This window comes from Tenrec ecaudatus, chromosome 7 (genome assembly GCF_050624435.1).
Source record: "Tenrec ecaudatus isolate mTenEca1 chromosome 7, mTenEca1.hap1, whole genome shotgun sequence".
Taxonomy (NCBI): Eukaryota; Metazoa; Chordata; class Mammalia; order Afrosoricida; family Tenrecidae; genus Tenrec; species Tenrec ecaudatus.
This window is the reverse complement of record NC_134536.1, coordinates 101,814,156-101,837,223: the sequence shown is the minus strand read 5'-3', so window position 1 is coordinate 101,837,223 and position 23,068 is coordinate 101,814,156. Positions and strand designations below refer to the sequence as shown.

At 43.5% G+C, this 23,068-nt stretch overlaps 1 protein-coding gene and 1 pseudogene across 3 annotated transcripts in view; both read left to right on the top strand.

Annotated features, from left to right (window-relative positions):
* Positions 1 to 23,068, top strand: part of LOC142453521 (regulating synaptic membrane exocytosis protein 1-like) — a 233,583-nt gene that overhangs the window by 171,011 nt on the left and 39,504 nt on the right. The gene's annotated exons all lie outside the window — the stretch shown is intronic.
* LOC142453099 (sterol-4-alpha-carboxylate 3-dehydrogenase, decarboxylating-like) overlaps positions 1 to 23,068 on the top strand; it is a 57,064-nt pseudogene that overhangs the window by 861 nt on the left and 33,135 nt on the right.

Sequence of the window (23,068 nt, the reverse complement as noted above, 5' to 3'; positions counted from 1 at the left end):
GGGCGCTCGTGAACAAAGAGAACGCACAGACACCTGTGACGAAGGACACCAGCTGCTGGCCTTGCTGACTGCGTCAGGATCTTTCATATCCAGCATGGCTTCAAGGAACCAGATAGAGTTCTCCCTGGGCCATCCTAGCAGCCAGCATAATCTGTACCCAGCTCTGAAAGGGGTGGGCACCGTTTTCACTGGGCGTCAGTCAGTGACAACAGAGAGCTCTTTGGGCACCGAGAATGTCAGGGAAACCTGCAAAATGCTAGAGTTCAGAAACCCATCCTGACCAGCAGTGCCACTGTCATCTTCAAGGGGGTCGACATCAAGAAAAGGACTGAGGGTCTCCCCCAGGCCAAGAATCTCATTGGCTGGTGCACAGAGACCAAAACCCTACCGAGGCAAGCCGTCCTGGGCACCAGTGACCTGGACAAGAATTTTCTAACTGCCGCCATCCGCCCTCATGGCATCTTTGGACCAGGGCAGCCCAGTTGGTCCCTATCCTCATTGAGGCTGCCAGGAAGGACAAGAAGTTTGTGATTGGAGATGGGGCAAACTTGGCGGACTTCGCCTTCATGGAGAACATGGTCCAACGCCACATCCTGGGAGCAGAGCACCTCTCCCAGACTCAGCTGTGTATGGAAAGATCTTCCTCATCACCAATGATGATCCCATTCCTTTCTGCCCCTTGTCCTGATGGGCCTCAACTACCACATACCTTAATGGCTAGCCCGCTACCTGGCCCTGCTGCTGGCCTTGCTGTTGATGGTGGTCTAACAGGCTCTGGAACTGCAGCCCACCTTCACGCCCATGTGGAACTTGCTGGCCGGCACCCACCACTATAGCAGCTCCAGGGCCAAGAAGTTGCTGGGCTGCCGGCATGGTCCCCATGGAGAAGGAGGTGGAGAGGACAGTGCATAGCTTTTGCCACCTGGAGAAAGTCTGGGTGAGCTCAAGCTCTACTTGCCAGCGAGCTGCAGGCACACCTGGCTCTTCTGTGAGCCACCTGGGTGTGACATACTGCCCTCTGTTCCTCGGTCTGTCTCTACCACTGCATGTGTGACTCTCCTTCCCTCCCCTTGCCTCCTCTCCTCTCTCAGACTCCTGAGCACAAAGGTCACCTTGGCAGTTGTCCCCAGTCCTTGTTGGTGTCCTGGTTACAACTTGAAGAGATAAGACCTGTGAGGGACAAAACAGTTCATTGCTAGCCCAGCGGGATTTCTTTCATGCAAACCAATCCTAGAGTAGAAGTTTCCAGATGTTGTTGAAGAAACCATATGTTACAGATCTCTTAGAAGAAAAGTGAAAGCTATAAATGCACATGGATGAGACTTGAAATGTGGTTCATATCTACCCAGTGATGCAAAATGACCTTGGAAAAATCACATGCTTACATCTCGGGGAGGTAAACTTCCAAAGTCTATGTGCCCACAGGGGTCACCTTGTTCTCATGTGTCCACCCACCCTCATCAGCAGAGTCCCGGGGTGTCTGTGGCAGTGTGCAGACCAGCTGCAAGAGCTGGGTGAGGGGGGCTTCTTTACCTACTCGAGTTGGGGAAGCAACCCTTAAGATGTTTTAGCCCAGCCCACGGGAGACAAGAAAAAAGTGAGGATGCTGGACCTATTTCAAAAAGGAGTGTGTGTGTGTGTGTGTGTGTGTGTGTGTGCGCGCGCGCGTGCGGGGTGGGGGGGGCTGTCCTTTGTCAGTCAGTGCTCCCTGGACTATCAAGTGAACAAATAGGCCTGTCTTGAGCGGTATTGCTAAGAGTGCTGCTTAAAAGTCACGCTAGTGAGACTTTGTCTCATGACTATTTGGACTTGTTATCAGGATATCATGTCTGTTAAGGTGGGGGTGCAGTGGAGAGGATAAAGGCCCTCACAAGAAATGGATGGATAGAGCGGCTGCAACACCTGTGGGGCTAGCACAGCACAGGACAGCATTTCTTTCTGTTGTACAGCGCCCTGTCAGATGGAACTGACTCCACGGCACCCAGCCACAGCCACAGGGAGTCACGTCCACAAGCCTAGCAGCCCTCTGAGGTATGAGTCAGTGCCTCCACGCAGGCCACTCTTTCTCCAACTCGGAGCTGTCTCAATGGAGGCTGTTGCCCTCTGATTGGTCAAAAAGGTTGAGAAGGTGATACAGCTACTTCGCATCTGGAAATAGAAACTTCATTAGATTTTTTGTTTAGAATATTTTCTTTTCAAATATCTGAGAGTCAGTTTTGAGGTCCAGGCAATTGGGAGTAAAATGTAAAAAGATTAGCAGAGGGGAAAAAAATGGATTCAATGAATTTGTCTTATACCAAACCCAAAGACTCCGAACCATCAAGTCCATTCTGACTCAGAGTGACTTTATAGGGCAGAGTAGAACTGCCCCTGGGGGGTGTCCAGACTTTAAACCTTTAAAGGAGTACACAGTGTCCTCTCTTCTGCAGAGCAACGGGTGAATTTGAACCACTGACCTTGTTGGTTAGTAACTCAGTGTGCAGCTCACTATGCCACCAGGGCTCGTTGTGTCATGGTTTATTATTTTCCAATTTAAAACAATAAATGATCGATAATGTTTTAAAAAATAGTCTTACCCTGGCTATCTCTTACTATACTTTTTTTAAGTCATTTTATTGGGGGCTCGTACAATTCTTATCACAATCCATACATCCATCCACTGTGTCAAGAACATATGTACATTTGTTGCCATCATCATTCTCAAAACATTTGTCTTCTACTTGAGCCCTTAATATCTGCCGCTCATTTTCCCTCTCCTTCCCCACTCCCCCCTACCTCATGAACCCTTCTTCATTCATAAATTATTATTTGGTCATATGTTACACTGTCTGATGTCTCCTCCTGCCTTCTTCTCTGCTGTCCATCCCCAAGGGAGGAGGCTATACGTAGATTCTTGTAATCAGTTCCCCCTTTCTATCCCACATTCTCTCTACCCTCCAGGCATCGCCACTCTCACCGCTGGTACTGAAGGAGTCTTCTGTCCTGTCTTACTATACTTTTATAACTACCCTTTATATTAAGAATTAAACTTAGTAGGAATTCTTAGCTTGAAACTAAAGTGATAGAAATTCTACAATTCTGAAATTATGCTGTGATGTTAAGGTATGACATTAGAGCTTCTTCTACTTTTTTTTTTTTTTTTGAGGTTGTTTGAATCCAAGGTATTCCCAAGAAAGAAATTGTATGTCTTTAGTTTGGACTTCACTATAGCATGAAAAGTACTCCCAGGACATGTCTTCTGATACTCTTGAATAAGTTAGAGAAGATTGTCCTCTAAGCCTTTGTCTGGCGCCCTTTGACTAAAATAGAATATTTGTCAAGACACCTAAATCTGTGACGATCCATCCAGAGTGGTGAAAATATATGCATAGTTTGAGGTATGGTAATATTTTTAAGTAGGAATGATGGGTAATGAGGCAAAACATAAATGTTAAAAATATCTTTACTTGACATATTATACTTGGAGCTATTCTGACTCACAGTGTAAGAATCTAGCACTAAACTAGTAGCTTAGAGATTCTGGAATCCAAAGTGAAAGGATTCCCCACTGAAACATTTCAAAATAACCAGCTCATTGGTATCTGAGTGCTTCTGTCTCCCTCAGGGGAACAGCCTTACCCAGGTTTATTCAGTGTAGCTTCTGAGTGCCTGCCTCACATGAGCAGAGTCTCCTGAGTGGGCAAAAAGCATATTGTCTTTTATAGTTGACAGTAATATTTTCCTCATTCACCAAGGACTTTCAACAAAGTATGCCTTCACTTCCTTTCTTGAGAACTACATGATAGAGCTTATTTGATCATGTCCATAGGATGTAGGAAAGAAAATAGAAATCCTTTAGAGAAATCCTTTCTTTAAAATGAAAGTTACAGAAAGGAAACAAAAAAATATATTAAAATAATGACAACAAAAAACCCAAACCAATTGCCATCTGGGTGATTCTGACCCATGGATCCCTCAGGTGTTTTCAGGGTGGACTTGCATTGGGGTTTCAATAGATCTGACCTTTTGGGGGTAGATGGAAAAGCATTTCTTCTGAAACATCTCTGGGTAGAGTTCAACCTCCAATATTTGGGCAGTAACTGAGCCCGTAAGCGGTTATGCTATCTAGGATAAGAAGGAATGAACGAGCTGCTGTCTGGGTGAGCCATCTCTTGGCCACCTGTGCATAATAGTAAGCCGTGAGCTCACCCATACTTTCTCCAGGTGGCAAAAGCTATGCACCGTCCTCTCCACCTCCTTCTCCATGGGGATCAGTGGCCAGCAGCTCAGCAACTCCTTGGCCCTGGAGCTGCTATCATAGTGGTAGGTGCCAGCCAGCGCAGTTTGCATGGGCGTGAATGATAGTGGCATAATGAAGAAACCGAATCTGGTGGGTGAAATGCTTCCTCAGTAGCCTACAGGGAATGGGACTGAAGGTAGGATGCTAACGATCATAATAAATTATCATAGCTAAAGTTTTTTTCAGTTTTTTTTTCTTATCTTTTTTTTAAAATTTTAAAAAAAATTTTAACAATTTATTAGGGGCTCATACAATTCTTATCACAGTTCATACATATACATACATCAATTGTATAAAGCACATCTGTACAGTCACTGCCCTAATCATTTTTTTCTCCTCTTTTCTTTTTTTACATTTTATTAGGGACCCATACAACTCTTATCACCATCCATACATATACATACATCAATTGTACAAAGCACATCCATACATTCAGTTTTTTATTATGTTTAAAACTTTAATAATGCCAGTATTTGAAAAATAGAATTAGAGGAGAAAGTAAATTATTGCTCATACTCCAGATTCTCTCCATCAACTTGAATTTCACTGGATTGAATGTCCTTGAAGTAGGGATTGACAGCCATCTGCATGTTTGTAAGCCCCACATTATGTTGCTCTTTGGTTCCTGGCCTGCTGCTGTCATTCTGCTGTCCTTGTTGGGATGATTCAGCGTGTTGGCAGGTGGAAGGAGATAAATAGGGTGTCGTCAAAGGTTCAATGAAGGCGGGAGACTACATATGAGGAAAAGATGGAGGTCTGCCTAGAAGAGCACCAGGAAAACGCTGGAAGGAGGGAAACCCAGCAGTTAAAGTTCAGAATCCCTGAGAAGTGCAACCAACAATCAGGAAGACAGTGGAGGACATCAAGGGTCAAGTACAGGGAATCTACACTCAAGGCAAACAAGCAAGGAAACAGTAGCCACATTCAGGCAGCTTGGGATCCGGTGCTAGAGAATAGACCTTAGAAACTGCTGCTCTGCCACTGGAGAAACAGCTTTCTCTCCTTAAATGTTCGCTGAGTAGAAACCAGCCCTATATATGTAAAGCCTATAATGCAGAAATCTATCACCTCTAAACCCAAACTCCAAATTCACTATGCCCCTGGGCTGGGAATTGACTCCATGGAAGTGAGTCAGGTTCATCATCTCTAACGCAAAACCAACCCAACTCACTGTCTTCAAGCCACTCTGGCGCATAGTGATGCTAGCACAGAGCAGACTTCCCCTGCGGGTTTATTGTCACCAGGGCAGGAAACCAAGTCTTTCTCCAGTGAGTGAGAACTGCTGGCCTTGTGGCTAACAGTCCAACTTGTAACCACTACACCACCAGCTCGACTTTCACTTCTAGTCGTGGTTAATTTTGCTCCTTTGGACGGTACATACCAAGTGGCAGTCATTCACACAGAACACGGGACTACTGCATGGTTTAAAATCAGGAAAGGTAGGTGTCAGGCTTGTGTTCTCTCACTACATTTACTCAATCGGTATGCTGAGCAAATAATTAGAGAAGCTGCATTATGTGAAGAAGAATGTGGAATCAGAATTGAAAGATTTATTATCCATCTTTGATATGTAGATGGCACAGCCTTGCTTGCTGAAAGTGAGGAGGCTGTGAGCGCTTGTTGATGAAGATCAGGGATTGCAGCCTTCAGTGTGGATTGCAACTCAGTGTAAAGAAGACCCAAACCCTCCCAACTGGACCAAGAGGAAATGCCCTGATAAATGGAGAAAAGGTTGAAGTTGTCAAGGATTTTGCCTTGCGTAGAGCCACAATCAATGCTCTTAGAAACAGTCTAGATCACGCAACACATTGCGTTCGCTAAATCTGCTGCAAAAGACCTCTTCAACGTGTTGAAAAGCAAGAATGTTACCTTGAGGACTGAGGTCCTCGTGCCTGCCCCTAGTCATGGTATTTCCACTCGCCTCATCTGCATGTAAAAGTTGGACATTGAATAAGGATGACCAAAGAAAAATCAATACATTTGAACTATGGTGCTAGCAAAGAATACTGAAAGTACCATGGACCGCCCGAAGAACAAACAGATGTCTTGGAAGAACAGCCGGAATGTTCCATAGAGGCCAAAATGGCAATGCTTCTTTTCGAGTGACTGGGACACAGTACCGGGAGAGACCAGTCTCTGGAGAAGGATGTCATGCTAGATAAAGTGGAAGGCCCTTGATGAGATGTGTTGACCGAGTGGCTGCAACAATGGCGCTGACCAGATGGTGTTTCATTCTGCTGTCCATCGGGCTGCACTGAGTCAGCACTGACTGGAGGGCATCTCACAATACAAACACTCCTTAAGACGACTAATCACAAGGCCATCAGTTTGAAACCACCAGCTGCTCTGTAGTGGCCAACACAAGGCTTTCCACTCTCAGAAAGAGCTCAGGCTCAGAAGCCATAGAGGCGGTTCTACCTTGTCCTAGATGATCACTGTGAGTTGGAATAAACTCAGTGGCAGTGAGAGTTGAGTCTGATAAAGAAAAGGCCTTTCTTAAGTGCTTACCCAAGCTAACCCAAAGGTGGGTAGTTCAAACCACCCTGAAAAAAGACTTGCTGGTCGGTTCCCTGAAGATTATAGCCACCGGAACCCTGGAGTGCTGCTCTGTCCCATAAGGTCACTGTGAGTGGAAATCATCTCTGAGGACACACATCAGTACTTTGGCAAAGTGAGGTCAGAGGGCTAAGAACATCCTTTACAGAAGAATTGGCCAGCGTTGGCACCCAATTATAGCTTTTTAATTTTATTTTTTTAATGTAGTGATCTTAAGTGCAAGGGATGGGGCAGGAGGTGGCCTTCAAAATGTTCATGTGGAAAGCTCCATGATTCTTTCGTTCCGTTTTGCCACGACTCATTGAGGTGGCGTTGACTCTCAGTCATAGTCCCATGTGCATCAGAATAGAGCAATATTCCCTAAGCTTTTCAGAAGATGATTGTCAGCAATCTGCCGTCAAGCCTTTCATCAGAGGCACCTCTTGGTAGACTTGAACCTCTAATCGTTTCCTTAAAAGTCGTTCTGATTACAGTTTCCACCACCCCATATCTATTATCTAGAGCTGCCATAACACAAACAGCATGAGCGGGTGCCTTTCACAAACACAGATTTATTTTCTCACAGTTACGAAGCCTGCTGTCAGGAGGACATCAGCTCCAGGGGACGTCTCTATTGGCCCAGGGAAACACCTGGTCTCTTCAGCTTCCATCCCTTGGCTTCTTGGTGGCATGACACCTATCTTCTCCCACCTCTGGCTGGCTTGGTTACATAATCTTTTTTCATAGCTTAAAAGAGATTGGCTTAAGAGACATCCTGAACTAATAAGATCCGTTTTCAAATAGGATCATATCCTCTACAGGGGTTAGTGTTTACCACACATGTGGGGGACACAATTTAATCCATCATACCCAGGGACTCCAGCTTCAGTACAGTGGGATGTTCCAAACCGTGTAGTAGAGTATGAGGAAGTCAGAAAGGAGGAGGAGTGAGTGCCGTTCCAACACGTACGCGGCACAGAACAATTCCCAGATTTGGTCAGTCTGAGTTGTGCCGCGGTATGAGGTAAGGTCTGCAAACACTAAAGAAAATGCTGTGTGTTCTCTCGCTCCAGCCCTACATATACTCCGGGTAGAATCGGTGCTTTGTAGATAGATGACCTTCTCCGTGCTTCCATGTTTGACCCATATACCTATGTGTAGTCATTTATGCCAGTACTTCTTTACCGTTTCCCCTAGAGAAATGGCTTATTTAATATCATAGAGCTAACTACATCAAATCATACAATGGAGGTTGGTGATATCCTATCTGCCAAAAACACATCTCTCTCTAGCTCTCAAACCACTAAGAACCATGGCCCAGTAACGCTGACACACATCTTAACAGCCAACATTACTCTTGCCTGGTACCTTGCTGTTTTTTATACTAATGCACTTCACTAATGCATAAAATATTCACATAATACTAGTATTTTTACTACTTTAAATAAGAAATATCAGATAATGAGATTATGAGGAAGTAGGTATATGTCATTTAAAATAAAGAAAAAAGAACAATAATGTTTGTTTAAGGAACATGCTATCAAAGATTTTCTTTCTTAGTTGGATCCACAATCAATGCTCATGGAAGCAACAGTCAGGACATCAGGAAATGTTTTGCATTAGGTAAACCTGCTGCACAAGACCTCTTTGGAGCATTGAAAAACAAGGGCATTACTTTGAGGACAAAGGTGCACCTGCACCTGACCCAAGCCATGGCATTCTCCATTGCAACATATGCATGAGAATGTTCGTCATTAAAGGAGCACTGTAGAAGATCAGTGCATTTGAATTGTGGTGCGGGAGAAGAATATTTAGAGGCCCATGGACTACTAAGTGGAAAAATTGATCTGTATTGGAAGAAGTAAGGCCAAAGTGGTCCTTGAGGTTAGGACGGCAAGACTTGATCTTACGTACTCTGGACGTATTTTCAGGAGAGACCAGCCCTTGGAGAAGGACATCATGTTGTTAAATTGCAGGGGTGGCAAAAACGAGGAAGGCCCTTGATGAGATGGATTGACACAGTGGCTGCCTCATTGCGCTCAGACATAGACTTGATTGTGAGGATGGCACAGGACCATGCAATGTTACTTTCTGTTGTGCATCAGGTCACTGGGTTGGAGCCAGCTCGTTGGCACCTAACAACAACAAGGAGCAAGCACTATTTTCCCCAGTGAAAGCTGCCTCTGTAAGGCTCAGCAGGCTCTCTTTCCTTATGTAAATCCACCTCCCTTAAAGCCATCTCTGTCCAGTTCTGTCTCCCAGTAGTCACTGTCACTTAATAAGGATAAACTAGAGTTAAATGTGTTCATCTTCTTAAATATGTCAGCCTCATTTTGTTATAAAGTTTCTCCTTTCCACACCTTGCTTTCTACATCTTTGCTTCTTTGTGGGGACCTGTGACCCAGACCTCCAGTGGGGACTTGAGGCCTTGAGAATGTGGGGCATGGTCTGCTCTTCCTTCCTTCCTTCCTTCCTTCCTTCCTTCCTTCCTTCCTTCCTTCCTTCCTTCCTTCCTTCCTTCCTTCTTTCCATTCTTCTGCCCTGGCCCTCTGGTACTGGGCCTTGAAGGCAGGAGAGGGCTAGAGAATCATGCTGCATTGAGGATGTGTCTACCTTTGAGGACATGAAGAACAAGACCCTCTGACTGTGATGTAGAGATCGGATTTCCATTGGTTTAACCCACCATCACCTGCCCAGTAATTTTGCACCATTTTGTAGAAATCTTTGGGAGACACGGCAGTTAAGTACCCGTCTACTAACAGGAAGGTTGTTGGGAAAGTAGTTTGAACCTATGCGAGGTGGCACAGAAGAAAAGCCTTCCAAAAATCTCTCAACTTTGAACATTAAATGGCATGCACTTGAAATGGCATGAACTTGAAATTAGTGGTGCTTGGCTTGTGTTTTGTTTTAGGAGGAAGAAATGATTTCACACCTTTTTACAGTAATATTACATGTATTTGGTGGTCTTATTCTAGCACTTTTGCAAATGAGACCCCCAAAATATGAAGCCATTTATAGAAGGCAACCCAACTAGTCAGTAGCAGGGTTGGATGTAAATCTAGTGAGTCTGGCCCCAGAGGATATGCTTAATTACTCTCTCTTGAAGCTTGCATGATGTGGTACCTGGCCGTGGAGTGTCAGACATCTGGCTGTGGACCTTTGAAGTCAAGCCTGTGAATACACTACTTGCAATGAGACTATCAAGTCATAATGCTGTAAAACCTCTTTAAGGCTTGGTTCCAACTATAGGACAGTAGCAATCACTGACTACTAAAATGGGATGTTAATTAAAACAAAGTATCATTATTTCAGTTCATTCTCCTTTTATGGTCTAATTAACATTTTATTTTGCTAAGTCTTGTATAATTTAGTGACCATTAAAATTTTTCTCCATAACTCGAATGCACCCCTAGGTGATCAGCAGGTTTATTAGGTGATCAAAGAAGTTTTCTACAAATAGGGTGCTAACAGATTACTAAGGAGGCCTGGTGATGTAGTGCTTACGCATTGCCTTGCCCTGTAATCCACAGGTCAGTATTGGATACCAGCAGCTGCTCTGCAGGAGACAGATGAGGATTTGTAGTTCCATAAAGAGCATAGTCTCAGGAAGGTGGCTATGCCTCTGCACTGCCTTGGTGGCAGTGAGGCTGGTTTCTGTGCAGATTCGTAGTAGATGCAAGCAGAAAGGAAGCAAATGAAGGGTTTTCATCTACTTTTCAGGATATGTTTTGCTTTGCTACAGCTTTACAGCTGAGAGTAAATCTCACAAGAATTCTACCACTAGTTATTGGTAAGATCGTAATAAGCATAGTTAAATTTCAAATGGTGAAGAGTATGTAGAATTCCGATCCATCAGGGCTGCTTTCTACAAGTGAAGTGCTGGACCACGGCTTGAGAGTGTGTTCTCTGGCGGCAATGAGAGTCTCTCCTGCTTGCAGCGCTACCAGGGAAGAGTGCGCTGTCTCAGCAGCTTATTTTCCGTGGCCAAATAGAGACCCCAATCTGGACTGCTTAAGAGATACTCGTATCCTAGCACTCTAGTATCTGATCGCTAGATCCTTTCAGAATTGTGAGGATAAGAAGGAAGAGGACCCCGAGTAACAGAAAGGAAAGGGACTAGAGGACCCTGAGAAACCCTGGTAGGTTTTGCTTCTCATCTAGCTTCTAAGCCATTTTGGATAAAGAATTTAAACTAGCTTCCTTATGTGCAAACGTAATTCGCAAATTATAGCGCGTTCGTGAGACTTAAGGAGTCTCTTGGTGGACCTCCAACCCCAAACCAAACTGACTGTCATAAAGTGTATGCTGACTCATGGCGAGCAGCCGGCAGGGCAGCCAGGGTGTAATTTCTCCTGTGAGTCTCTGAGACTGTGGCTGTCTGTGAGTGTAGCAAGTCCGTTTTCAGAGTGGCTGGTCATCCCAACTGCCGACCTAATGCTTAGCAGCCCAGTGTGGAATCACGAAGACACCATGGCTCCTTGGGAGACACTAGCAGTCACCGAAAGGTTGGTAGTTTGAATCCACCTACAAGCACCCCAGAGCACTGGCATTTCTACCATGCCCTATAGTATTGAGATGAATCAGCATCAACTGGATAGCAGAGAGAGAGAGAGAGAGAGAGAGAGAGAGAGAGAGAGAGAGAGAGAGAGAGAGAGAGAGAGAGAGAGCAAGCTAAGAAGCAAGTGTATCATTGAAGTGCCTCTAGTAGGTGATCTGCTTTGAAAAGTCACAATCCAGAAAATCTTGTGGGGCAGTTCTCCTTTGCCTGAGTGGCGTCCTGCTAAGTGGGGGTAAACTCAACACTGAAGAGTGAGGCTTGAGTAAGTAAGGTGCTCCACGTGAAACATCCAAATCACTTGCCCATGTGACACTCTCCCTTGTTATCACATAGTTTCTTGACTGAAATCATGGAATAATTATGCAAGAGTAGAGCACTTTACCCACGCAGGTGTTTGCGAATTAGCACTTTTATTACAAAAAGGGAAACCACAAGGATCACACCAGCAGGCTGGTGAGGCTCTTGTTTCTGTGAGGGTGCAGCGCTTGTTACACTAGATGTGCTGCTTCGTCTTATCTCTAATCAAAGACATTACGAACTCTATGAGCATTGCTTGTGAAACGCCTAACACAGACTCTATGTCAAACACACAGTGATGCAGGAAGATTAGCCCCTCCCCCACATGCACACAGACAATCCATGGAAAGTGTGCCTTTGGTCTGAAACTATTAGTTAATGTAGTAACAGTTGTCCTCGTTGACTCTCTTACATGTCTTCCCATTGAGGCTACTGCCTTTTTCTGCCTTATTTTCTGCTGTTCCCATGAGGTATCGGTGTGCTGGTGACCGTGCCACCACTCCCCAGCTTCTCAGGTGTTCCTCTCCTCACCCCTCTGCACTCTCCCCATCCCAACCCTCATTTGGACACGAAGTGCCGTGGAGGATGGAGTCAGTGCTGACTCATAGCGACCCCTGTGGGTTTCCAAGACTGTAAATGTTTACCGGAGTAGAAAGATCAGTCTTTCTTCTTTCTTTTTAAAAATCATTTTATTGGGGGTTCATAGAACTCTTATCACAATCCATCCACATCCATTGTGTCAAGCACATTTGTACATATGTTGCCCTCATCATTCTCAAAACATTTGCTCTCCACTCAAGCCCCTGGCATCAGCTCCTCATTTTCCCCTCCTTCCCCACTCCCCCCTCCCTCATGAACCCTTGATAATTTATACATTATTATTTTGTCATATCTTACACTGTCCAACGTCTCCCTTCACCCCCTTTTTCTGTTGTCCGTCCCCCAGGGAGGTGGTGAGCTTAGGCCTCCACTCAACTATTTCCTCAATGCAAGTACACTTTGTTCTGTTAAACTGCCATTCCATGATGCTCACCTTCCGACACAATCACTGAAGACAAAGCAGGCACATAAGCATATGTGGTGAAGAAAGCTGATGGAGCCCAGCTATCAAAAGATGTAGCGTCTGGATATATCTTTGACTTGAAGGTAAACAAGCAGCCTTCTAGATGAGAAGCAACAAAGCCCACATGGAAGAAGCACACAAGCCTGTGTGATCACGAAATATCGAAGGGATCAGGTATCAGGCCTCAAAGAACAAAAAAATCATGTCATGTGTGCTCACTTCCCCGAAAGGCCAGTCTTGCTCGGAGCTGGTGGTGGTTTCGAACTGCTGACCATGTGGGTCGCAGCTCTGTGCCACCAGGGCTCCTTCTCTAGGGACACTACCAGCCCTTTATATGTCTAAATCAGAAGATATTGCTGTTAGTTGCCGTCAACTCACGTTCCTGGATATGGAACTAGAAGTGGGAATGTCATGGAAATGGAACTCCAGTTCATGGAATTCCACATCCTGGACTGGCCATGAGGCTGAGCACCACTCCATCAGGGTTGAGGCTGACCTTTTCCGAGGTCCCCCCCTGTGTGTTCCAACTGCCGACACTCCGGCTGGGAAGGTCACATGGGAATTGCATCCCTACTGAATTGCCAGGAGGAGAATGCTTCTTCCCCCCTTTGTACTCATAGCATGGATTTGTCCACCTCCCAAATCACTGAGCTTATATATGCTACATTGAAATTACCTGTGACAAAACTCAACTACAGGCAGGTTCAAATTCTTGTTTGGGTTGAATCCCACATGCAGTTAGTCTAATTCCTCACAATTACCAGATAGTCAGTAATTATTTGTTTAATGATGAAAATTTTGCCGTTGTCCCAATATACTTCATGTAGTTCTTATAAATCCTCTAAGGCAAATATGTTGATAATTGTTGTATTTTTTTAATTAGGTCAATGATATTTTGTGTATTTTAAATCTTTATTTTGGGGTGGGAAATGTGATTATAAATCTAGAGTTTTGTGTAATTAAATATTTGACCTTCATGTTTAATCTTTTTATTTTTCAAAATAACCCCGAGGTAGCTTGGTTAATCTCTCAATCCTAGTAAAATAATTCAGAAGTGTTATAGTACCAATTCTAAACCATAAGTAAAAAATATGAATTCAGAAATCACATTATAACGTTAGGATTCAATGTGAACTCTGCCTGGAAATTTTTTAGTTCGTCAACCTAAGTCAAACCCATTACTGTCAAGTTGATTCTAATGACCAAGAAGATAGGGGCCCTCATCTGGTTTTAAATGATGCAGTCTTAACAGAGTAACAGATGCAGACGGCCACATCTACCTACTGTGGAGCCGCTGGGGGAGTCAGACCAGAGGCCTGTGGGTTAGCTGCAGGGTGCTGAACCACCACACCACTGGGCCCCTATTTCAAAATGTTATGGCAATTTCTATGAAATAATCCTTTACTTTGCATTACTTGGCTTAATAGACTAGACTCGTTGTTGGTCATTGCTCTTAATTCACAAACTAATGCTTACGTTTAGAATTCGTTTCATGTACAGTATGATTTGACAGGCTCTTGTGTTGTGCTTGAAGTCTGTTAACAGACACCTGACAGACCGGCCTGACTTCTCAAGCTTGTTAGACATCTGACTCCTTCCAGTGTCAGATACTTCCAGCTTCCTGATTTCTGATCCGCTTCTGACTTAGCTTCTCTCTCTCTCCAAAGCTTATACTTTGTGCATCTCCCCACTCTTCTTTCCCTTTTTGAGGAGCCCATAGATAAAATGATACTTAGTGTCTTTTTCTTACCAAACCTTATGCCTTAGACATTTCCCCCAGTTCCTCTCCTTGTTTGGAAGAAAGACACAGCGATGGTGCAGTGGGAACCACAGAGGCTCCCCGGTGCCCTGGATTTTCCTCTAGGTTTCCGCTAAGCCTGCCCAGCATTTCAGAGAGAATGCTGAATTTCAAGATGAAAAGAGCTGCTGGAATTGGTTAATGTGTACAGTGATACATTCAAGGAAATATGTTTATTTTCATTTTTAATAATTTTTACAGCAATTCTAAAAAAGATTCACAATGTAATAACAGTTTTGCTTTCCCCCTCGAGAGAAGCTTTAATTGTTTTTAAGACAAACAATTGCCTTCTCATAAATATATTCATTGCAATGTGCATAAATATAATTATTCAGCACAGCTGTGTCAGCAAGAGCTATAGGGAGAACATGTGCTTGACCTTTACCTGAAGTAGAAAACACTTTATGTTAGCACTTAACATCTCTCTATGGAGGATTGCCATGTAAGAGCTGCAATACAATGCTTACTGTACACTAAATAGCATCTAACAAGGCACTTAAAAGTGTCCGGAAATTTTATATTGGGGATTCAGGCTTTTTTCCCCCTGTTTTTTACTATCCATTCTTAGTGGTTCTAATTTTATTAAAAGGAGACAAAGACTAAGAAGGAAAGAGAGTATGACAATTTTGTCCTTCTGACACCACCATGACCTAGCCATTCCCAAATAGTAGTCCCATTTATTAGTCCTATTTATTTTTCATTCATCCAGTTTTACATGCAGTCCACTACATGGATACTAATAACTATTTATGTCATTTCTTCCCCCATACCTCCTTTTCTTCTCTCCCTTTGTCCCTTCCCAAGCCTTTATTAAAGATGAACTATATAGAGAATGTTTTGTTAGCTAACCAGAAGGGTATGAAACCACAGAATGTTCTGTACTTTTTTCTAAAAGATCTCACAAGTTAATCTGGGAACTGTATCTTGCTTAAGGAGATCCGGAAATAAAAATTAGGGCCCAAGTAGCTTAGTTTGGAGATAAAGTCCCCAGTGGTAGGGGAGGAGGGGGATTGAGAAGACAGGAAGAGATGAAAGACGGAGTGTCAGCTCAATCCCACAAAAGAAACCTCAGAAGCAAACGGTGAAAACATGAGTCCTGGAGTTGTCCTACTCAGTGGGACAAGTGGGAAGGATAGATATTTGCAAACCCTTACCCATCATTGAAGAGCCCGTAGCTGCTAACCCAGAGGTCAGCAATTCAAATCCACTCCCTTCTCTGGGGAAGAAAATGAGCTCACTCTTCCTGGAAGAATCAACAGCCTTGGAAACCCAAAAGGGCTACTCTAGTCTGTCTTACAGGGTGACTACGTCTCAGGATCAGCTCCACCGCAGTGAGTGACCCATCATGGGGAAGGAAGTGTAGTCCCCTTTCTTCAGGATTGCTTTCTCTTTCAAGCAGAGCAAAGCAGACCCCAGCAGTCAGAGAACCCCAGTAGACACAGATAGATAAGTGTTGGGAGTCAGACGTTGTAGCCTGTCCTGATGCAGTAAAAGTGAGAAAATAAGCGAGGGAATCCACAGCCTGTCATACTACCTGAAAGAGTAAGTGAAAAACCATGTCACATGAACTGTACTAAGGAAATTCGAAGCAAGTTACATATGGGGATAGCAGATGTTCACCAGAGGAGGGCTCTGAATGGATGTATCTTTAGGTACTGAGGGAGTTGATGATTGCTGTCAGCTAGTGAGAAGTCATCCAAGGAAAGCCAGAAGACCTAAGGGCTGCAGAAAAGGGAGCAGTTCTTACACAACCGAAGAAAGGCAGACCTTCCCGTATGTTGTGTTGCCGCACGCCGGCCAGTTGACTCATCTCTGTGCAGGTGAAAGGCCACATTTCTTCATATGACTTGTGATGATTTTGACACTATTTGCTGCCGGAATCTCTTCTTTCACCTTTGCCTCTCTTGGACTTCACTTCGGCCTCCTCAAGTCTCTCTTGGACTTCACTTCGGCCCTTCCATTTCCTAAACTACCTCACCTTTTCTCTCTTGCATAGGTTACTCCTTAATGCCAGGGAGTCCTCCCCTCCCCTCTTATCAGATCCTAGTCATTCGTCAAGTTCATTCCTTCATCTTATGTATTTCCCTCCTATTCACCCACCACATTTGTTTCAGGGTCCCTTCTGCTCGCTCCTTTTGGAACTCTCTGTGACACTAAGTCAAAAAGTGTTGCTTTTAGGGTTCGACTCTTTTCAGGTGCAGGTTTCACGTTCAACAAATCTTTATTTGATCCCTGGAGGCTGCTAATGAGTATTCTTCGTCATCTGCTTGTCTTAGTCTCATGGGGTGCCTTGAAAACAGATCTTATCAAAGCAGCCTCTTCTAAGAGGAACTGGTGGGCCAGTGCACTTCAAGGCGAAGATAAGCTCAGAAGGTTACGTGACTGTTTTAGGGGGGGGGACCCCAAAGAGGTTATCTAGATATATTTTCTCAAAGGACATAGAACAATTGCAAGTGTCTATTATAAAGAGAAAATTTTAATTTGGAAGATTAAAACTAAAATGTCGAGGAAAAAGTTTAGAAATTTGCACCAAGCAATAATTTTCCATCACAACAATGAACCTGCTTATTCTTTGAGGATGGCAAGGATTAGTCTATGAGAATTCCATTAGGAAACCATAACCCTGTAGGTCTGATCTTTAGCCCTTCAGATTTTTATTTTGTTGTTTTTCAAAAACTCAAGGAACATGTCACAGAAATACAACCTGAGTCCCTTGGGGAGTCCAAAACGGCTGTTGTGACATGAGACACATCTTACAGCCCAGAAGAGAAGTAGCATATGTTCTAGAATATAAGAATAGGTTAGTTAATGAATGATCCGAGAGAAAGAAAGAGTGCAAGAAGATGAGCCCACTTGCTAGAAAGATTTGAATACAAGGCTTTGGCAGGAACATCATAGTCCCCATCATAGCTAGGCGTGTCACTATGTAGAAGAAATTTAATTTTATTGGACGTTATTTGGCAAGTTATTTGGACGTTATTTGATATTATTCATAGTCTCTATTAGGAATATGAATTAATTGTAAGAATAATGTTCACTAAGAATATTTGCCTGTAATGTTCTTTCCTAATCCCTATGATGCTGAAGTCTCTTTCCCTCTCTCAGCTGTTGAGTGTGAGTTTCTGATAAGATCAGCGGCCTGGCCTATGAAGGACCACCTCGAGCCTCTTCAGAAATACAGTGAGAGATTGCTTGAAAGAAAGCGTAAAGGCAGACTTTGCTTGGGAGTATAGTGTAGATGTTAACCCCTACACTGTGTTTCTGTTTGTACTGTATGTGCCTGTGGGAGAAACAGCGTTTGCTGTAACATATGCACGGTGTATGTCTTCTAATACCACAGTCACCTTTATAAAAATAAACATCCGTTATTCATTTCCAGTATTTAGGAGAGAGCAATGGTAAGAGTATCTATTTGGAGGCTTCTTAAATATCTGTTCATGTTTTTCATATGAATCATAGTAATACCATCTGTTATGCATTCTCTGGGGTCAGACTACCTTGGTGGAAAGTCCCTGGGAAGTCTTCTGTGTGTGAACATGGTAGAGCGTCACTGGGATCCCTTTGTGTTTCTGCCCCTAGGAGTGATCTCGTGTGTCTAATGGGCAGCCAACACTCGCCAAGTCTCACCTTTCAGTTATACCCAAGAGGGCCACTAAGTCGGCAGCAGAGAGAATTATTTTGTGGAATATTGTGTCATAATACCCCATTGGGGTCCACTGAAAATACATTTGAAAGCAGAACTGATGATGCCTAATTTGAATAATAAAAATTATAATACTTTTGTCAAAAAATGCTGTAAGTGTGAATTTTGATACTTGTAATTTAAGAACATTGCATCAACTCACTAGTTAATTATTTTATCTTTTCCTTTAGAGAAAGAGGCAAGGGGCAAGTGGTATTTTAAGAACTAGAAAAATAGCCGCAATAATGTTAATCATAGCAATTACCTTTATCGGTCATGTGCCTTATGCCAGGAACTGTTTTAAGGAATTTATCTGTATTATCTTACTAATGCTCAAGTAATTATCTAAGGAAGACTCGGTTATTATCTCTGTTTCAGAGGTGTATTTTCATGAGTGCAGGGGAAGATGTATGGCGAGCTCTTGACCACAAGCTGGGGAAGATTCAAATATAGTTTGTCTGAATCTAAAAACTGTACTGTAGGATATAAAAATTTACTCTAGTCTATAATGTATATTAAAGTACTATGTATAAGAAATAGTTTATTCACACACATATGAAATAGAAAACCAACCGAATTTTATTGGTAAGTAATAACTTATTGAAAGTGAATCAGGAATTATGTTGAAATAAAATTATTTGGATTAGAAGGTGAAGAAAGGTAATGTTGGATACTGATAATACCACTGAATTTGTATTGTGATGGGAATATGCCCGAATTATTGTCCTTTCTATTCAACTCATTCTCAAGGGTGAAGATGTGTGTAAGCAAAAACTATTACACTGGTGCTTAGACAGACTCCTTTTTTGAAATATTTAGGTGCAGCTCAGAGATGCACAAGTGTGGCAGATGCTTCGTGGCTCTTTTCTTGCATATTTATGGATCCCAGTGTTCCTTTTAAATCAGTGGTTAGCCAAGATGACACATCGCTTGCTTCTGTAATTTGCATCAGTGCTTTCCAGGTACATTTGTGGCAGATTTGGAACTGTTGTCTGTGACATGATTAAATATTTCCTCGTGTTCTCCTGCCTGCAAAGCCGGACTCTTCCTTCCTGTTCAGGTCTTCCAGTACTACAACTAAAGCTGTGCTGGAATCGGGGCCAGTGCACAGATTGTTCCGAAATGAGGCATGTTCTGGCTTTTCCTATTGACTGTGCTTAGATTTTTTAGCTCACAACCCCAGGTTGAGAAGTATAGCTATTTATAAAGAAATCCTTTAGGCCCTTCTTGTCTGCTTTGATTGCGTTTCTTTGTGGTCCCAAACAAATTATTCGAATCATTTTATTTTGTCTTTTCTCTTCTCCAACACGGAGCTGACAATGACTGCTATAGCTTAGTCATGTGAGCAGTAAAAAGGCTATATGTTTGTATCTGTAACCTAAACCGTTACTCATTTGGTGTCATCTCTTGGATTTCTCTCTGGCATCTCCAAATCACTCTGTCTTAGGCCTTACCAGTGGCTATTTTTCCCTTAAACAGGATGTTCCTACGATTTTCTAGTCTCAGAAATTCATCACATTATTTGGGTCAAAACTAAGGAGTCATCCTTGATTCTTCTTTTTCCTCCTTTTTGGCCAAACCAATAATAAGTTCTCTGAGCTTAACATTCAAAAGAAACCCTGAATGGGACTGGCTTTCATGGCCTTCCCCGCTGTCATCAAGTGCAAGTCACCACCATCCTCACCAGGGAAACTGCATTCCCTCCCTGATGGGTTTCTTTGCCTGACTCTTGACTCTATGAATAGGTTTTCCTTCCAAAAGCAGATGGAGTGATCTTTGAAATCCTTAAATTAGATCATGTCTTCTCCTTGCTTAAAATATTCCAGGCTATTCCCATCCCGGGAGAGAGATGAGGCTTTTACTGCAGCAAAGATCTATAGTCTTGGAAACCCACCAGCGCCCTTCTGTGAATCAGAATCAACTTGGTGGTGGCAAATGTATTCCCATCCCATTAATAATGAACTTTCTTCATTCACTTACCTGCCTGGTGTTGCTCATTCCTGACTCAGGAATTTTTCACTTGCTCCTCCACCCCACCCCATCTAGAAAATTCTCCCATAGAAATCCCCGTGGCTGGCTTCCTCACTTTGTTTAAGTCTCTTTTTAAAGCTACTTCCACATAGAGAGTCTAAGTCAAGCCTTTTAAAATGACTTTTCTACAGTAGTGAGCCCTGGTGTCATCGTGTTGGGCTGTGTTGAGCTGTGAACCTCAATGGCCAGCAGTTTGAAACCATCAGCCAGTTTTCTGGAGAAAGATGAGGCTTTCTACTCCTGTAAAGAGTTCATCTCAGAAATCCACTATGACAATTCTTCCCTGTCCTGGAGCATCACTATGAGTCAGAACCAACTCGGTGGCAGTGATCTGAGTTTGTCTTATCTAAAACAATCCTCCCAGATCCCCAGCCAGTCCCTGTCCTATCACTCAGCTACCACACACAAACTAGCCCACTGCCATCAAGTCAATTCTAATTCTGAGCAACCCGGGAGCAGGCAGCCTCCTTTCTCCTACAAAGAGGTACCATGGAACTTACTATTTACATGGAATCCGGGAATAGGAATTGGAAGGTAGGGGGGAGGTGGGGAGAGGAGAAGAGGAAGGGGAAACCAATGAAAGTGATAGACCACTCCCCAACCCACCCCCTAGGAGGACAAATAACAGAAACCATGGGGGAAGGGAGACAGCGGTCAGTGTGAGATATAAAAATAATAATTTATCAATGGGTCATGGGGGGTGGGGGAAGGAGATGATACCAAGGGCTCAATAGAAAGTAAAAGTTTAGAAAATAATGATGGCAAAAAAAGAAAAAAATGATGGCAACATATGTACAAATAGGCTTAATATAATTGATGTATGGATTGTTATAAGACCTGGAAGAGTTCCCAATAAAATGATCTTAAAAAAAGAACTTACAATTTACGATGTAGCGTTCCTACTTCATAAGTCTTTTCTCCCTCTAGAATGCACGCACTCCTTGAGTGCGGGGCCTGTATTGTGTTCAACACTGTGTGTTCAGTGCCTGCTATAGACCATGGCACGCGGCAGGTTCTCAATAGAGATGTGTTAAACAGATGAATCAATGAATAGAAAGGACATGGTCAATGTTGCCTGGAGCATACTGAGACCTCATAAACTTATCTCTCACCCTTATACTCTTCTAATAACACATATTAGGACATAAGAACTTATTATATCATCCAGTTATATGGGTTAAGCTATTTTTTAGCGGTATTTGTATATTTTTCACAAAATCTGCCAAGCCAGTGCTCCTGTTTCACAGGTGAGCTTGCTGAGAACTTAGAGCTAGTGTAAGTTGATCGTTGGGAAAAGTTCAGATCCAATACAATGACTGTGAGTAAGGCGGTATAAGTGACAGATAGCCCAGAGTGATGCTTTGGCTGAGACCAATCTCTTGCTGCAACGTGCTCATAATCTGAAAGACGGCAAGCCTCCCAGCCAGCAGGAATTGTTTGGAGATGCAGGGTAGCTAACACACCAGAACCAGACTTGTTCGACTACCCAGTGTGGACCTTCTTTTGGCGCAAGTGCCTCTGAAGTTCTTTTTCCTTCGGGAGAAACATTTCTACTGATTTTCGATCTGTACAAATAGGAACGATTAATTTTTTCAAGCAATTTGAAAGAATTTTGCTCACCAAAATTCGCTGCATTTAAGCACCGGTAGATCAAATCCTTCCTTTAGTCTTACCCCTCATTGTGTGTCTGCTTGGATTGTCTTCAAAGACAGAAAACAAGAGTGGGAGAGAAAGCAGGTAGCAATGGACCCCGCAGATGTGGAAGGGTAGAGAGACTGAAATGAGGGTGGCAGTTTGGAGAATGACGAGAGCATCGGCCATGATGTACACAGGACGGCACCTGAGGCAGCTTTCTGCATGAAATGCTCTGCCAAGCCCCAGTCTAGGGCAGCGCTGAGGGGACGGAGAGGAAGGAGCAGCAGCAGAGAGTGCTAGAATGATGACAAATGCACAGAGTAGCCCAGGCTGTAGTACACAGTGAGGAGTTGGGAGTAATACAATCAGTGAGGTACAGCTGAGGCTAACAGTGTTTGTAATAGCCGGGGAAGTGAATTGCCGTGCTGTAGAGGCATGGATTTAACACTGTACTGAGTGGGGAAGAAACGGGAAGCTGGATTTCATTTTCCCTGCTGCTGATTTTTGTTGCTCTATAAGAGGCCAGAGGCATGTCATAGGTGCTTTGCTGCTGTTAACCCAGCTGTGGGGGCCGGGTGCTGGAATGGCAGCAGCTTCCCTTGTGGCAGTGAGTGCAAAGGGGGACAGCAGCTGAAGGCCCTGCATGCACGGCTCAGCCCTGAAACCATCCTGGTCCGGGTGCTGTGTGGAGGTGTCTGCTAGACACCTGGAGTGGTGTTATGAGGCTGAAGGGGAAAATTGTGTGTGTGCGTGTGTATATATATATATATATATATATATATATATCACACACGCACACACACTCAAGATAAAACAGATGGAAATTATCTGAGGAAACTCTAACTCATGTATCATATGATGATTCTGGTCAAATTATTCAAGCTGTAAGTTCTCAGGTAAAAGGAAAAATCTGTTTCATATTTTATCAAAATGAGGCACTTTCATGAATATTTGCATCAATCATTGTTTCCCGAGTGCATGCATCTGTATAGCTCACCCTGTGACCTTGCTGCTTAAAACCTGCATTCTCCCCAGTGCTCCTGGGGGAAGAAGGGGAGGGCGTGAGGAGAATGCCCGGATGGCCTTGTACAGTTCCAAAGGGCTAGACTATAGGGATAAGGTAGTGGCTCATTTGTTTTGCAAGGTTTTTCATGGCAGTTTTCTCTGTGCATAGGGACCAGCCCCGTGAT